Consider the following 19,432-nt stretch of genomic DNA (forward strand, 5'->3'; position numbering starts at 1 on the left):
TTGCGCGTGGAAACGTTCAAAGCGGATGAGCTGGACAGGTCGTAAGTTGAGCCGAGAAATCGCAGGGTGATCTGGAGCTATCATAGGGTGAGCTAGAGAAATAGCAGGATGAGCTGGAGAGATTGTAGGGTGAACTGGATTGATCGTAGGGTGAGCTGGAGAAATTGTAGGATGAGCTGGTGAGGACGAGTTGGAGTGTGTGTGTGTGTGTGTGTGTGTGTGTGTGTTCTTGTTTATATTAATAATACAAACGCTATATCCGAAAATTACAAAGAATTCACGAGTTAGCTCTACGAGATTTAACATCGCCTCCACTTAATGAGATTTAAATTACCGAGGATGATTTTTATATTGCCTTAGTACGTTTAAATCCATCGAAAGCATGTGGCTCTGACTTAATGCATCTTAACTTGCTGCAAAAAATTGAACAGTCAATTAAATATAGACTATGCCGCTTATTCAATATCTTCCTGCAAACTTCAATGTTTCCAGATCAATGGAAAATGGCAAACACAGTGCCTGTGCATAAGAATGGTTCTAATACCATTGTGTCCAAACTATCGTCCTACAACTATATCTTTATTATTGACTTTATCTAAAGTTTTTGAGAAGTGTATAGATAACTATTTAAACATTTATATTGTACAACACGATATAATTTGACAAATATCAGTCAGGTTTTTCACCGGCTGATTCGACAACACATCCGTTAATAGACATTTACAATATAATTTGTTCTGAGCTAGACCAAGGAAAGGAGAATATAACCGTTTTCTTCCATATTAGCAAGGCTTTCGTCAGAGTCTGGCACGAAGGCTCTCTAAATTAAAAAGTATTTGTATTCATGTAAATCTGGTATTTTGGCTCGAAAGTTAGTTAATGCAAAGAAGACAAAGAGTTATCATTAATTATAAATCGTCAGATGGTCGATGCATTAATGCTGGAGTCTCCTAGGGGTCTATTTTGGGACCACTATTATTTGTAAACTTCATCAATGATATTGTATAGAATATAGAATCATCAATCAGGATATTTGCTGACGATACAGCATTATGTATAATATACGATAACCAGATAGCAGCTGGTGAAATCTTAAACACTGATATTCAAAAGATACTTATACGATCCAGACGTTGGTTATTTACATTTAATTCAGACAAGACAGAATCAATGCTAATAACACAAAAATGGAACCAGAACCACCATCATATATTATGTATGGCCGAAACAAACCTGCAAGAGGTTTCTCAGCCCAAAAATCTGGGCATTATACTATCCAGTGATGCCACTTGGCACGCACATATTAAATACATTTCCGACAAAGATTTTGAGAAATTAAATTGTTTAAAAAAGTCTCAAAATCAAATTGTATCGATTATACGTGGATAAAATGTACAAAACTTACATTCTTCCAATTTTTTACTATGCTGATCACATTTCGGATAATTATACAATGAATGATAAATAATTCATAGAAGAAAACAAATGTCGAGGCGATGAGAATAATAAAGGGTGCAACCAAAAGTGCATCTCTTTCACAACTGTACCATGAAACTAGCTGTAAAAGCCCAAACTCTCGCCGCAATAAGCATAAACTGCTTCGGTTATTTAAAATGTACCACGGACTAGCTCCGGTATATATTCAAGACGTGATTCGACCGTTATTTACAAAGCATGAGACCTACTCCATTCGATCTTCAAACGATCTTCGACCCCCAATGTGAAGAACGACCTTGTTCTACAAGCCATTTCTACCCTCTACAATTCGAATATGGAACGTGTTGCCCGTTGATGTGAAAAACAACCTTTCAATACATAATTTTAAAGCCTACTTGAATCGCAATAAAGAAACCACTCCAAGTTACCACTATGCTGTGATAGAATGTCTCAGATCATGCATGCTACGCTAAGAACACATTTTAGTAACTACGATTTATATACGAATCACGTATCTAATAATAAGCATTGCTCCTGCAGTGAAATTGAGAATGCAAAACACTTTCTTCTAGACTGTTTCAATTATTCAGTTCTTAGAGATCCAATCTTATACACACTCCTTTTCGCTCTTACGATTGAAACATTATTATTCGGCAACCCTATGTTAACTGTAGAAACACAACACAAACAGTGTTAGCTGTGCAACATTATACTAGGATGACTAAGAGATTTATTTAATTGACTGAACTCACAACCGTTCGAATCGCAATTAATTAGTTCTTATTCATTGTTATGCTTTGTATGTAAGTGTATGCATATTTTCTGTAAAAACCATTGGTATCGGCATCGAGATCCTTGATGTTATATTTTCTTTATTACAGTTGTGGAGATAATGCCAATAAGCTCGTGTTTTCTACTGAATCCCCCATATCAATGTTTGTAATAGCATTGATAAAGTTTCTCGAATAAATATGGCTTAAACTAAAGGCAATATCACGGACTATGTTCCTTGTTTGAATTTATTTTGCGCACACCTTTTTGCCATTAGAACGGTAGTTTCATTCTAAATTTGTTTATACAGAAAAAGAAATAATGATGGCGTCTGAAAGGTAACTACTTGATGTACTATGTCTAGTGGATACTAATGAACTTCGATTTTCATTGTCTATCCCACGATCTCTCCAGCTCATCCATTGCTAACCATTTGCCGTGCCATACAATACCGTGTGATTCCGTAATCAGTAATCATCACTGGAATAACTTGTAATGCACGTCAATAACCATTATTTCTCACCAATTTGATCCCACCCCGTGTCCCTTGTCAGTCTTTAAATCAGCAATATTTTATTTCCCTGCGACCTTACCGCTAATCCTCCCTTCAAGACGAAGTAGCTACCGCAGCTGACATATATTAAATCTAATGCGATATTGCCATAGCTTTCTATCGTTATAACGCTGTTGGTTATCTTATTTTCATCGTAGTTAGTTTGTTACCGGTTCTTTAATTTGATAATTATCCAGAAGACAGCCAATATGATCTAACGTTATAATGATTTAATAGATTGGCATCGAACGATTTGATGGCTTGGCATGTAAACGTTAGAAGATTACGTTTAAGTTAGGGCCATCTTCGTGGCATAAAAAGTCGGGACAGCACATTACGATAATGTCAATGAAAGGTTGTTAGATATTGGTGTCTGAAAATGCCGTAATTGTTCGTTTGTCCATGATCTAATCATATTACACTTTGATTAATGTTTATAAATGTTTGTAAAGTAGCATTTACTGTTAGTCTTCGATATCTTAGAATTATTTTGTATCGTCTTCAAATGTCTTTGTCAGAGTGCACTTGCACATTTCTTTTCGTCATGCAGAGACTTTGGGCAAGAGGAAAAGATTGGCTGGGCAAGTAGATTTGTTCTTTATTTGCCCGTGAGCAAGTTACAAAATATGAGATCTCTCAAGCTAAATGTACTAAAACTAAATCACTGATCAAATTTTTACTTTTGAGCGAGTTTTTCAGTTTTCAACCAGGGACGTCATGATGAAACTGTGTGTATTGATAAATCTACACAGTTAATATGCAGCTGTAATAATTCCCAACTTCATAGTTACATGATTATTATCTTAGGCTACTAAATAGTGGTTAACGGGTTTGAGCCCTATCCAGAACAGCTGTGGTCGGATGTCGTGGTGAATCTCTATGCAAGGCACTTAACTTCGTTTGCATCAATCCCCCACAGCAATCTATGTTTTGTGGGCTACACCAAATGTGCTCCAGTTGGCGAGGTAATTCGTGTCTATGACTAAACATCTTGTTTAGCAGTCATGGCTGTCTGAATATATAACCATTAACAACTGCAAAAACTTGAAGTTGCTGCACATCTGTGGATCAGAATATCTTGCTCGAAGGATGCGCAGATGTAGCGTTATCACATAATGCATGCCTAAATGTTTTTGCACTATCTTTCATTGGCCACTTTACACTCGCTAACTACCATCGACTTAATTGTTATATTCACTTGTCCACCCACCCACTCCCCGACACACAATCGCGTCTTCAAGTTTGAAACTGGTACCTTTTGGAAAACAAACAATCAGGCGATATTCGAAGAAAATCACTCTTGCTAATTATTATACATAAATACAAATATGAAACATATGGGTTGGTATGTAGGTAGGTCTGTGTTTATCAGTTTGTTTGCTTGTCCGTCTGTCGGCTGCTGTATGCATTTATGGATTAAATACTGCATATACAGTAAAATAATATTTTTAATGGTATAGAAACTACACGCATTGATAAATTACATGGATTTCACTTACCAATGTCTCTATTCTTCAACGTCGTATTGATTTGAGGAAAAATAACTGTATTTTTAAATAATGCAGAAAGACAAACGACAAGTAAATAGTCTTGTCCAAGTTGATGTTTTACATATAAATTTAATACTTTCAGTTTAGAATGATCTATTTCAAGGACATTTTCCCATGTTTCACCAACGACGCGGATGAAAGAAATTCCTTTTTGAACAAAGATATCATTTTACCAGTGTATAAATGCACATAACTAGAGCATGTCTCGCATGTTAAGAGACGACGAGACCCGGATGACAAAGACATAGTTTCTTTCAGATACAATATCAAAGGTATGTTTTATAAATTTACAACGACTGCGTACAAACAGTGCTCGATTTGTAATGGTGTCCCCCTTATTTAACTTGCTAGCGTAAAATATATTTTTTTAAACAAGTATAGAACGTAGACGCCCACCAAAAGTACATTGTTGTCAGGAATATTTTCTGCATTGCCGATGTGTTTGGATACTATTATCATTGCCGATGTTGTTGGATAATATTATAATTGCCGATGTGGTTGGATACTATTATCATTGTCGATGTAGTTGGATACTATTATCATTGCCGATGTGGTTGGATATTATTATCATTGCCGATGTGGTTGGATACTATTATCATTGCTGATGTGGTTGGATACTATTATAATTGCCGATGTGGTTGGATACTATTATAATTGCCGATGTGGTTGGATACTATTATCATTGCCGATGTGGTTGGATACTATTATAATTGCCGATGTGGTTGGATACTATTATCATTGCCGATGTGGTTGGATACTATTATAATTGCCGATGTGGTTGGATACTATTATCATTGCCGATGTGGTTGGATAATATTATAATTGCCGATGTGGTTGGATACTATTATCATTGCCGATGTGGTTGGATAATATTATAATTGCCGATGTGGTTGGATACTATTATCATTGCCGATGTGGTTGGATAATATTATAATTGCCGATGTGGTTGGATACTATTATCATTGCCGATGTGGTTGGATAATATTATAATTGCCGATGTGGTTGGAAACTATTATCATTGCCGATGTGGTTGGATACTATTATCATTGCCGATGTGGTTGGATAATATTATAATTGCCGATGTGGTTGGATACTTATTGGTCCAATGTTTGACTCATAAAACTCGAGATGCAGTAGAGTGAGTAGACTGTTTTAAACTCGACTGTTCGATGAGTTCATTTATTGTTTGTTTTTTAGCACGTTCTTTTGAATTCGAACCCTTTGGCATCAGTCATCCAGAGCAAAGTATGTCAGGTGTATTTGTTTCTCTTAGAATCCAAGCAACAATTTTATCACCAAACAATGAATCTACAGAGTATTAGGACAAATTACTGTAACTGTCTAAACCAACAACAAAAAAAAGTCTGTCAATTATGCCATGATGTCTGATGACTCTTGTACATACAGCTGGTTTGCAGCTATACCAGTGTGTTCTTGGAGTTACATAATGAAATTTATTTTACACTTCTCAGTAAAAAAAAATTGAGAATTGTTTTCCATGGTAAAGAATAGGTTTTTGAAAATAGAAACGTCAGCTAACATTATGCAGTTTATTTTCATGATGAAAATAACATAAAATAAATAGTTTAGTTTGCAGTATGGATTAATACGAAGACTGCAGATGCCTCGAATTTAGTACTTCACATCATAGACAGTGGGTAGTAGGTATTTAATCACCCTTATTAGATACTCGCTAGACACGTTAAAAGCAAGCGGCCATTTGACTAGCTTCATTGCTTTTGAATTACATTAGGTCAGGAGCAATTTAAATTATAGTTATTTTGGGACTAAATTAGTGCCTTTATATTTTGTTCTTTTGAGTCTTGTAAGCTTTACTCTCCATTTTGCCATCAATGGGAAAGGTATAGAATGGCAACCGCCCCTGTAGTTAATGGTACCCTTTGAGGACTAGATCAAGCCCAGATGGCGGATTCTGACTACAACAAGCAACCAAGAGCATTTTTCAAGATTATGGCTGGTCGATTTTTTTCTTTTTAAAGTGGGGTGTACTGAATAACCTAATTTAGCGTAACAATCTATGGCCACAAAACGGCAGGCAGTTGATTTAATACAAACGTTTTGGCTTTTAGTTATCCGTACTTACAGATCTCAAAAAGGCTTCACTTATCAAATTGTTTAAAAACTTTTTAATGTAGGATTCAATTGCAACTTGGAAATCTCATATTACAGAATATTCGTACTTATTTCACCTTTAACTTAATTTAGGCTTCTCCAAGTCAAGGCACATAACGGCATCCACAAGTACCCTTATCATGACAGTATAAGAAACCAAATGAGAGTATATTGTGTTTCTGCTAGCAAAAATGCAATCAAAGTGAATGATTCTTTTCAACAACTGACTCACAGTCCATGTGGATGCTCTGACAAAAATCAACACAGTCTGTTGTTTTTTTTGTGACTATCGTTTTAGCTTACTCTTCTGACAGTTTGAACATGTTGACATGAGGTTTTTACTACAAGGACAACACATAATTGCAGAGGACACTTTAAGTCCCTAATTGAGTCTATAAATAGTAATTAAATAAATTGTAAACCAAGATACACTAGTCTGGCTGAAAACAGCTGTTTTATACTTAAAATTAGCGCACATACACAATATTTCTTTCTTGTTTGGAGTGTAATGAACTGTATCTATATCTTGGATTTTAACATCACCACATGTCGTAAAGCATGACTTCATGTCGTAAAACTTCAATTCTAACAGCGTGGTTTCATTACGAAATTACGATAAGAATGAACAATGTCCTTCTATTCCATTCATCAAACAACAATAGCATGGGGGGGGGGGGTCAGGGTTTACAACATAACTTAACAATTGATTGATATTCCAATCTCATTCCCTTCCCCGGTGTAAATTTCGTGTACTTATGACTTTTTAAAGAAGGTATTGTATTCATGACGTCATCTAAGTCTAATAAATGTTTGAAACGTACGTAAATTGGAGTTATCCCGGAACGTTTTGGAAATAAGCATTCGCTAAATACGCTCGAAACGTTCCAAAAAATGACTAATGACTAGCAAACAAATGTTCCCTATTTTTTCTTTCAGACTTTATACTTTAAGAAAACAGATGTTGCTTACGAATCTCAACAGCCAGTCATGTCTATGAGAAGTCAATTACTTATGATAAATACATTATTGTTTATACGATTACCTCGACACAATCACATGGCGTCATTTTTTATTCCATATTTCATCCATGTCATACACACATAACCTAACAGCAATAACAATTTAGAGGCTGATAAGACATGTAAAGAATACTTGCATAGTGCTTTTTTAAAAGTTGCATTATCCATTATTAACGGAATTGCCAGATTTTGGCAATTATGCTCGGTAGTAAGCTCCTTTTGTTACGCCATGATTACCGGGAAAAATTAGTTCTAGGTTTCAAACTTGTTCCAGACGCTCTGTAATATGTCAACATTAATCATTCCCATAAAATCTATAGGTAAAATTACTCTAAGCAGACAATTATATCAGTCTTCATTGCAGATAATGATGGTGGGTGGCATCAAAACAAAATCTAGGCAGCGGCTTATTCTACAGTTACGATACATGTCTGCATTTTCGTTTGAAATTGCTACACGTTGTATTCCGTTTACTCAGTGTATTCCGATATATGCAAAACAAAAGTTTGGATAACATAATATAATATCTTATAATATTTTTTGACAAATCTTTCTAATTATTTGTAGTTCACCTAGCCATAAGGGACAAGGAGCTCATGTTACGGTCCTTCGCTCGTCTGGTTAGAGCGTTCGCCTCGGATGCGGGAGGTCGTGGGTTCGATCCCCGGCCGAGTCATACCAAAGACTTACAAAAATGGTACTAACATCTGCCTCGCTTGGCGCTCAGCATTAAGAGGTTAGTGTTAGGACTGGTCGGCCTGGTGTCAGGATAATGTGACTGGGTGGGACATCATGCTATATGTCTGCGGCATGATGCCCTAGTGTTAGACATCACTATAAACTGCCACACTGCAGACATCGTAGCGATATGACTGAAAAATTGTTAAAGCTACGTTACAAATCCAAATTACACACACACACACACACACACACACACACACACACACGCGCGCGCGCGCCTTCGCTCATCGTCCGTTATAGTTATTTACAATTTCTTTTTAAAAGAAACTCAACAGAATCTGACCTGTATGATAACATCCTGGTATGAAGCTCTTTAAAACGACTCACATGATGCATATCCGCCATAACATGTAACCGCCGTTACTAAAGATATTTGAACAGTTAAACAACTTCTATTTTTTTAAATTAAATTACGCATCAGAATTTAACGCATTAACTATCGCTGCCGTTACAAAATATTGAAAAAACGTTTAAACGACTTTTCAGAAACCACCTAACAGTATTGGAACAAATTTGGTTTAAAACACCACATGAGATGAAACACTGTCACATTTGTTCAATTAATTCCGATCTAATGTGAAATATGACCGCCAGTAGTAAAAATATGAAAAAAGATTTGAACAGTTTTTCAAATTCTACTCAAGAGAATTTGACTAAATAGGAATGAAGGCAGACAAGCAGTAAGCTCTTCACATTTGATCAATGTATGCCCGTCCGCCATTAAATGTGGCTTCTAAAAAAGAAAACATTTAAACGATATCTTCTAATAAACTGCCCAACAGAATTTGACCACAGAAAGCCTCATGGTATAGGTAACTGTAAATATTGTTTAGCGGATTCGCCATCAAATATGGCCGCTGTTACTAAATAAAAAACAGAGATTTTTTTTCCTCAAACATTGCTCAACAGAATTTGAGAGAAAATCATTCTGGCATCAACAACTTTCAATTGTATTCAAATGATGTCCGTCCATCATCAAATATGACTCCCGTTTCTAAAACCAGATGAAACGTTAAACGATTTCTTCTAAGAAACTATTCAGCATTAATTAACGAGATTTGTCAGAAAACGTGTGTCACTGAGGTCTTTCAGATTTTGACAAATTATGATAATATGGCTTTAAATTTGACAGCCATTACTAAAACATCCTAATCTTTTAACCACTCGCTTTTAGAAACCGACTCACCAGAATTTGTTCAGATTTTGACAGAAACCATTGTGGCACCAAGTACTTTAAGCTTTATTCATATAATACTAATATGCCATCCAATATGGCTGGTGTTTCTTAAAATAGGAAGATCTTTTACAACTTTCTATAAAACACCACTTTATGGACTTCGGTCAAATTTGACAGAAAACGCCCATGCTTGAATTTTCAGATTTATTTAAGTAATTGTGTTAGGGTATCACATATGGCTGAGTTAGAAACAGCAGAACAGCGTTAACACAACTTTATCGCACAAAAATAACAGAAATTTACCAAGCTGGACACAGTGTGAGTTGCAATAGGAGCTTTCAATATCAGGGAAATTATGCTCAAATATATATGATAATAGAAAAACTGGAGAAACCTTGACACCCATGTTTTCATAACATAAAGAATAAACATCGTATAAAGAAATTTCATCAGAAAGCATCTTTAAAAATAGAAAACCCTATAAAATACTTATTTTAAAAATTACCTCCGCTAAATAGAAACAGACCAAAATTGACAGAATGTATCCTGGCATGGCTATGGACATTTTTCTAATTTGTTTGAACATATAATAACTATTCGCCTTCAGATATGTCCGCTTTTATTTTTAAAAAAAACAATGAAAATATCGACTTTTCCAACACCTCTCAACAAAATTTAGAGAATTACTTTTTTCATTCGGAGACATTTCCGGTCGGCCGCCGTGCTGCATCTATAAGCAAGACACATCACTCCTACTGCCCAGCAAAAACAAACTAATGTCACCACTCAAAACATCTTAAAATGGGTTTGGCCCAACTAAGCCAGAAATGTTATTGTGCGTTCGTGATGCACACCAGAAAACGCCTTGCGGGAATTTACCAATAATGCAATGTTAGCTCACCTCTAGGTTGGAGAACTAAGGGCGTATCTGACCGCACACCAATAATTTTATCTAAGTATAATATCTTCTTTACACATTTAATTATGTCCCAGAAAAGTGATTTTGCCGTTCGAAGAATATGTTTCTTGTAAGAACCATCTCCTTTTTTATTTGCGGAGAAGTATTGCTCAAGTCTTTGCAACATTTGTAATTCTTTGACAGTTTAAGAAAAGTTTGATAGCTTTGATTAAATAAATCTGACAATTCCTTGTCTTGTCATATAAAAGTGCTAGACACATTTGTTACGTATGCGTTATCACATGTATTGCGTGTAAGTTTATGGCATTTCATGTATTCAGTGCCAATTCTCACATATTATTTTTAATTTACATTTTTAAAATTGGAATTTCTTACTGAAACACTTGAAAATTGAACTACTTAGAGCAAAAGTCCCATGACCCAAGAAAATCATGAAAAATTAGGCTGTAGAGCCAGTTTGATCAGATAGTGGGACTGACTAAAACATGCAACCTTCTGGTCACATGTCCAGCTTCTTTACCAGTGAACTGCTGAAGCTTCCTTGGGTGCAGATCTCAATAGGTTCCAAGTTATGACCCCAGAGGAAGGTCCCCAGGAGGTAAAGATGGACCCAGATATCAATATTGACTGCACAGGTTATCTGCCCTGACAATTGTTACTCATTATTATTATTATTATTGCTGTTGCTTCGACTGCCATTTCTATACAAAGGATGATATTGCAACTTATTGACGTTCCTGGTCTATTGGTGTGTCAACAAAGAGCAAGGATATGTGGTTGTATTTTGCTGTTCGTAAATGTAGTTTGTGACGACGTTGAAGAAAGATCTTGCCATGAGAATGAGTTTCCCTTCGACAATACCACAACCTATTTAGCTGAGAGCAGACTGGGCTAGCAATTATTGTATTATCATACAGTGTCTGTGCGGGATGGAGCAGATTAGCGAAGGTCAAGACTCCGATATAAATCTTGCCCTCGTTGTGCTCACAATAAGGAATAATTATCCTATTAGAACAGCGGAATTACTGGTCTTAAGGACGACAAGTTGTCATCTGTCCTTGCGATGTTATCTGAATGCTGTTCTAAATATTTTATCAGCATTGTAAGTTATTGACAGAGCAATAATAGTACCGTACATATTAGCATAAACATCCACCAATGCAAGCTATAGTAGAGCCGGAGGTATTGAATGAAAGGACTGTATCACAATGGTAATACACACTCACACTCATCGGTACTTCTGCAAAGATTCGGTGCATTTTAAGATGTGTGAATTTTTTTCTTCCTGAAAATGATATAAATATTTGTCGGTTCTCAAATCCAGCAATGCTACAGGCTATATAAGACTGATATTTCTTAACTAACTTTGATTATGAAGAAAACGCAGTGGCGTCACTAGGGGGGTGCGGACCGCACCGGGTGACACCATCAGAGGGGGTGACACCAAAATGACTGTCTATAAAAGTTTGGAATTTTTGTGCATGAAGGAGGTCCATGGGGCGAGGGAGTGATACCATGAGTAACCGCACGTCACTGTCTATACAATTTTTGAATTTTTGTGCAGGAAGGAGGTCCATGGGGGTGACAACATGATTTACCTCACTGGGTGACACCAACTCTAGTGACGCCACTGAGAAAACGATTTTTTTTTCCTCAGAAGTTATTTCCAGCTGTTATTAATGTTGCCGCTGCTCCTACTCCTTCTTAAAATTTGCACGATGCTGGCTCCAAAGACTGGTTACAAGTTACGAGTATGATATATGTTACTGGTTCATTCTGTATAATCACTTGCGAAAAAATTGAGCTGTACTTGCCTAATAACAAAAATATATCACCTTCATGCTCATTAAGTACCCCGCTAAGCAAGCAGTGCAGTTCCTACACCATTTAAATATTCAGACATTGGATGTATTCCTTTTCTTTGCTTGCCTTCATAGTCCATCACACAAGCAAGGATGTGTGTATTCAAATACTGTCTCTACTCGCTTATAAGTCGAGTCAAACTGCAAAAAATATCCTGATCTGCCGTCGCATAATAAATACGCTTATATATCAGCGTATATCTTGCTTGTTTATCTGATTACTTCTAACAAGCTGCACAGACCCAGATCTGCCGGTTAATTATGCGACGGCAAATATGGGTCTGTGCAGTTTGTAGTTGAGCTGGTCTTATAAGTGGGTAAAGACGGTATTGGATTTTATATATATATATATATATATATATATATATATATATATATATATATATATATATATATATCGTTGAATACATGATGAAGAATATAATTCAAAAACCGAGTACGTGAAGGATTCCCAAAAAGTTGAACTGTTGGGGCCCTTTGCCATAAAATAGATGTAAAATGCGTTATCGAAGATACTTGTATGGCTGACCTCCAAGTACAGAATGTCACTCATTCTCTAACTGACGTTAGCGATAGCAATATCCATCGTCTGTCATAAGCAATCGCATTTACCGATAACTGCCATCACACCACTGTCCGCACAGGTTCGAGTTTTGGGCATGGCCAATTTGGGTACGTGAGAAAGCTACCAGCAGCTTCTCGTGGGGCTGTGGTTCTTACTAGTGTTTTCTCTTCTTTTTTCCCACCAGTTATACTTGCCGCCATATATAGCCTATCTTGCGCTGACAAATGGCGTTAATTTCATAAACAACAACAACTGTTTGTCATTCTCTTTTCACGAAGAATATACAGAAAAGTGAAATCTAGACTGAGCTATTTAGAATTTTATACTGTCATACGGTATGATCGTCTGTATATTAGTATTCCATATACCTGATAACTGTGATAGATCCATGTGATTCCATATACCTGATAGCTGTGATAGATCCGTGTGATTCCATATACCTGATAGTTGTGATAGATCCGTGCGATTCCATATACCTGATAGTTGTGATAGATCCGTGCGATTCCATATACCTGATAGTTGTGATAGATCGGTGTGATTCCATATACCTGATAGTTGTGATAAATCCGTGTGATTCCTTACAAATGATAATTGTGATGTGTCACTGTGAATGAACGATTCTTGGGTCACATACTGGCTTGTTTTTGTTTCCCATTTTATATCTGCCCTATGACAAAAGAAGCCTTCTCGTCTTTCACATATTTTTAAAAATATTTTTTTCTGTTTGATGTCTGTTGATCTTATTATTTTAAATAAAAATATTTATTCTATGAATGAGCATGTCCAGTTTTCATAGGAGTGGGACTTTTCTAGCTGGTGCAGGTTGGGGTTGGGCCGTTATATGCACCACCGAATAACCCTCTGCATCCTCTAGTCTTACACACGAAAACGAAAGCGCTACTGAGAGACCATTACTTAATGTTCTGTCACTGAAGGAGTTAGCCTGTGCCCCCTACAGCCTTCGGTAGCCTTAACCCCCAAAATCATTGTCCGTGCGCCTTGTTTAGTTGCATTTCATTTTCGAATTTAGTGCTTGAACTGACTTGTAAAATGGTACGTCTCTGAGAAAGACAGGACAGCCCTCGGCATTGATATGCCTTTATGTGAGAACACTGCTCATAGGCTTGAAACCAACGCCAAGAAATAGTGTTCACTGCAATGTTATAGCAGATAAAACATAAAGAAAATAGATAATCGGCAACAACACAAAAAGGCAAACAAAATAAAAATCCCTAAGAATTAATTAACTGCACTGACACAGAACAACAAAACAAATGCAAAGAATTAGTTCGCTGCAATCTCGAAACAACAGTGCCAATAAAAAAACAAAAACAAGAAACCTTAAGAATTAATTCACTGCACTGACATAGCACATACCATCAACGCTAATACCTAGTTCGCATCACTGTACTAGCACATGAAACAATTCCAAATTAGGATATGTAGATATTTAAATGCCAATTTTGTACATCTTCTTACTTATATGATGACTAAGCACAATATAATCTAATTGTGATCCAGTTAATATTTCAGTTACCCTTCATTACATATGGATAATGCATTATAGGTATAGCACAGCCATTCCGTTGTGTTGTGTAAATTTATAGCCTAGTGTAGTGACCTTCCTTTTCTGCAACAGACATAATCGATTGAGGTTGGTTGAGAACAGTTGGCAAACATTGGTATATTTTCTTTCTTTTTGCCACGAATGTAAAGACCCAACAAACAATGATGCTTATGTGGTAAGAATGGGACGTATTCCTCAATCCAATAATTTAAGTACTGATGAAATTGAGATTTTTGTTAAAAGAAAACAATGACGTAAATTGATATGCACGAAAAATAAATGATTTCACAGTAATAAGCAAAAGTGAGCAATGAATGGACTGGTTCAGAAACTGATAGAAATCTAAAGAAAACGCCTATTAACAGTTCAGGATCAGACGGGTGCACTTTCACGCTTTTTTTTATACAAGAAAATTAGATATGTAATTTTTATCTGAGATGAGTTCGGTTTTTTTCCATATTGTTTATAGGAAATTTCATCTGCTCAAATGGTAGGAATAGTAACTTTCTTTCAAAAAAAATGTAATAAACCCAAATAATTGATTCCTAAAACACCATAAAACCTATTTCCTTTTTAATGTACACTTTAAATTTTTCCTCAGCATGCCAAGCTAAATATTGAAATATATTTTACCCATTGGTGTTGAGACTAGTTTTATTTAAGGCAGACGCATTGGAGAAAACATTCGTAACGCGCATGATTTTCTGTATTATACACAAATATATCATACTAGAATTGGACTCATAGTGTACTCTATAAATGTAGGGCTCGATAGCATGGTCGTTCATTAACAAGGTTTTACATTTTTAAATGTGTTGAAAAATTATTTACATTTCTTGGATAAAATTGTTGCATAAGATTAATCTCTAGTTATTACTAATGGACAATGGTCATCGTGGTTTGAGGTCAAGACCCATGTAGACAAAAAGATTCCCTCTCTATGTATGCATTTGTAAATAGTAGCAATAGCTTGATTGCAATTACAACATATGTAATGTATGTAAAAACCAGGAATTCTAATTCGCCGGGAATCATTTGGAATACAACTTACAAGATTTGTAGTGAGTTCTTTGACATCTATGGCACTTTGGCTAAAACCTTAATCATAGTTTAAAATTCTTATGAAAAGCATAACATATAGTAAATGCAGTATTAGATGGAACGCATTTTATCTTAAACAGCTATGCATTAGGAATACAATGTATATAAGAAATCAGTTATAAGAATGATTTTATATCTCGGTAAGTGCCTTCCTAATGTTTAATTATCTTTTAAAAGTTCATCATTCTATTTTCACCAACCTTTACCTTGCATGCAATCTATCAAAACATATACTTTATGTATTTAGCGCTCACTGTAGCCGTTTGTCTTGCACGCAATCTGTACGAACAGATATATAATATGTTTAACGCTTAACGTAGCCTCTTGTCTTGCACGCAATCTATCAAAACATATATATAATGTGTCTAACGCTCACTGCAGCCATTTGCGAGTATTAGCAAAAATAAAATCTTGTGAAACCACATGTAATAAAATTTACAATCTCAGAAAATCAAACATCTTTGTCGCCTAAGTCTTAGGACGAATGCATCTTCGACACAATTTACAAACATTACAAAGATAAATGGGAGGGGCGTACATTCACCCTGTCGTATTCCACTCTCTCGTGCTTTGTTGCCAACGATTGTATTCATTCCTCTTTGATATCAGTTGTAATGCAAAAGATTTGTCAATAAACACTAACTTGAACCTTCAGAGTCCTTAACAATTTACATGTACAAGATTTGCACATAAACAAAAACTTCGACCTCCGGAGTCCGTAACAATGTATTGTACATGGCGGTAAATAGAAAATAGATATGAAGAAACAGCATGTTTTCAAGGAAAAACCTTCAAATAGAAACGACGGGAAACCATGGATCATCAAGAGTTTTATCGTATAATTTTTGCCGTGGTATTTTCTTTGTGACAGAAAAGTACCACTTCAATGACTAGTGTCTAGAGCCTACTGTCATCAAAAGAAAATAAAACATATATCAGGGATTGCAAACGAATAAATATCGTGCGTTAAAATGCAGCGTTACCGATCAACTGAACGAGACGTATGTATAACACAAAAATGTTCCTAATATTCGTGCGCTATATAACAAAGTTTTATATTGGTGAACAGTACTTCATTGCAACCTCTCCTAGTACTTCCCATGCACTTTCTACACATGTTCTCAGTCTGATTATATAATTATTAAATGCCATTTTATATTCACTTTTTGGTATGTTCTTCATCCAATGAAAAACTTCACTTCCAGCTCCATGGCTGCTTTAAAATCGTCTGCCCGTAAGCGAATGTTTGGTAACGAGAATCAGACAAAAATCAATTGGAGCTAAACTAGGGCTAAATGGACGATGTGACAACGTTTGAAAATCGGATGCTGCGCTCCTTCAAGAAAGTCCGTTACGACGCCATGTTTATGCGCCGGTGCATTGCAGTAGATGGATCCCTCAGTACGCAGACGGGTGTTCCGGTAGTGTTCCAGAAATTCTGGCAACACATTTGAGGCACGCGAATGTGCAGTAATACTAGCTGAGTCATGCACATGTACATGGACGACAGGTTCTATTGCACCGAAATATAGCATTGCAAGAAATCTTTACTGTCCGACTACTTTGAGTGATTTATGGTCTCGGCGCGTTTTCTTCGTGACAAATTTTATTATTTTCTCTTCAGTAGGGTTCCGAAATGTAAATAAACGTTTCATCACCTGTAACAATCTCATGCAAACATCTCTAGTCACGCTTTCCTATTTGGTGAGCAACTGTCTGGCGATTTCAACCCGAGTATGTTTTCATCAGCCGTCAATAAACGCGGAACCCATCTGTTTTTGAATGATTTCTCAGTATCGTAAAACAGCTGACGAATTAATGCCTGTGATAATAGAAACATCCACTGTCTATCGCGCTTCTCTGACCGTTGCCCTCGCTCCAATCACAGATAACGGTCTTATAAAGCATGTGTCATCTTCCTTGGATTCGTGACCAACTTTCAAATAAACACCTCCCCCAAAACAACCTAACTGATACGAAAGAAAATTATATCAGCAATCTTTATCCAAGTCGGCCTTGATATGTATCCGAGAGTACCCCAAGAACGTCCACATTATACTGTATAGTCTTTCCACATTAGCAGAATGGATAATTTCGACCTGTCAATCAAACTGGGCACACTGACCAACTGAAAATAGGTATCGATTTCACTGCGTAGTTACGCATGCCTATGGTGAATATTTGCTCACAAACATGAGACCACGCTTGATAACTCTCGTATTACACTGCAGAGGAATTTGAAAGTTTACGCAGAAAATCACTGAAAATTTATTTTAAAAATGGTTCGCATTAATAACATGACTATCGTTACTATGAAAGGATTCAAGAGGGATTTGGTATTAAAAAAAAGATTCACAAAACCAAACACCAATATGAAAAAATGTCTGCGGTGGAAGTGATGAATTTTTTATAACCATATTTCATATATAAATACACAAATTTGTTTTAAAATAATGAAATTATTGTTGAATACAATTTTATACTATTTTGTATACTTATGTTCAAATTGCATTACGTTCAGTAAAGAAACTGTGTGTATACGTGTTATTTACTTCTGTATGTTTATTACATTGGCTTTTTTTCTTTCTTTTAAAACTTAAATTCTGAATATTGGAATCCTGCATCATGCTTCTTTAGTGATACTTTTGTTAAAATTTTCAAAATTGATCATTTATTTGTATCTGGTGTCGGGGCCCCGAGTGGCCGAGTGGTCTAAAGCGCTCTTCGTTATGGATCACTGCCATCTCACCTCTGTCTGCGGCGGTTCGAGTCTAGGATTCAGCCAATGTGGGTATGTGAGAAAGCTTGCCAGTAGCTTCTCGTGGGTCGGTGGTTCTTTTCGGGGTTTTCCCGGGTTCTTCCTCCACCATTAATACTGGCCGCCATGTATAGCCTATCGTGTGCTGAAAAATGGCGTTAAACCCCACAACAACAACAACAACAAAAGTATCTGGTGTCAAGTTGAGAAAACACTATCCCATGCATAAAATTCTAGATTGGCATAAACCTGTTCATATCTATAATTGTAAAGTATGATTTTGACATCAATTACTTCAAAAATTTTCAATTTAATTATTTTGAATACAGTGTTTATTATGGAAGGTTTTTGGGGAAATAAAAATTATGATGAGGTGAAATTGTAATAAAATATTTATTTTGTCTTTATTAGGTTTGAGACTATAAATCAGCTATGTCCTGCCATTTATATAAACATTTTTCCTCTTGATTTCAAATAAAACTAATATCTTAAAAACTACTGTTTTTAATAAACCTGCAAAATGTTATGACATCCAACTGAGGATGCATGTTAACGCGGCGTAAAGAACGTACAAAATTCCCTTTAATCACTCAGGCAAATTTGTATAAAGCGTTTATTTATTTATTGTAACTTAAATATTTGTTTTCCAAAAAACAATGAAATTGTTACATGTAGATAAAAAAATACTTGTTCTATTCTTATATGATAATTATACATATATAATTATACATATACGATATAAATAAAATAAATACATAAAGAAAGCTTTATTTTAATTTTTTTAAAGTATTAAAGCCATACTAGAAATTCTGATAATTAATAAGTATCCCTAACTTTGCAAGAACAAAGAGATTTTGTTGTTTTGTCCTCTTCTTGCAAAATGGTGTCATCTATTTTGTCAGATGGTTCGTTCTTCTGACAGATCGTCAACAACATGTTGTAACATTGGCTTGATTTGCGTCATTAAAAAGTATCATTTCATGCATATATCCTTATGTGGTGTATTTCATGCCTTTCTTTAACACAAAGAAAGTATCCTGCAATCAGGTAGGAAGGTTTCAATGAATCTGTTGATGAGGCTACTGGATCCGCCATTTTCACGAAAGTTTGTGACCCTGAGCAACAGCAAATAAGTGGGCGGAGCTTATTGTTCGATATCGAAACTATCCACTGTTCTCTTTCTGCGAGATTTTGATATCACTGCCATTTTCTTATGTTATTTCACACGCATATATCTGCAGGTGTCCAGCCTTCTGCATAAGCAGCTGCAGCTGCAGCT

General features: G+C 35.9%; 1 protein-coding gene across 1 annotated transcript in view; it reads left to right on the forward strand.

Annotated features, from left to right (window-relative positions):
* Nucleotides 1-19,432, forward strand: part of LOC149803567 (tolloid-like protein 1) — a 137,075-nt gene that overhangs the window by 33,188 nt on the left and 84,455 nt on the right. The window lies entirely within an intron of this gene.

The sequence above is a fragment of the Sinohyriopsis cumingii genome, chromosome 3, assembly GCF_028554795.1.
Source record: "Sinohyriopsis cumingii isolate HCF-2022 chromosome 3, ASM2855479v2, whole genome shotgun sequence".
Lineage (NCBI taxonomy): Eukaryota > Metazoa > Mollusca > Bivalvia > Unionida > Unionidae > Sinohyriopsis > Sinohyriopsis cumingii.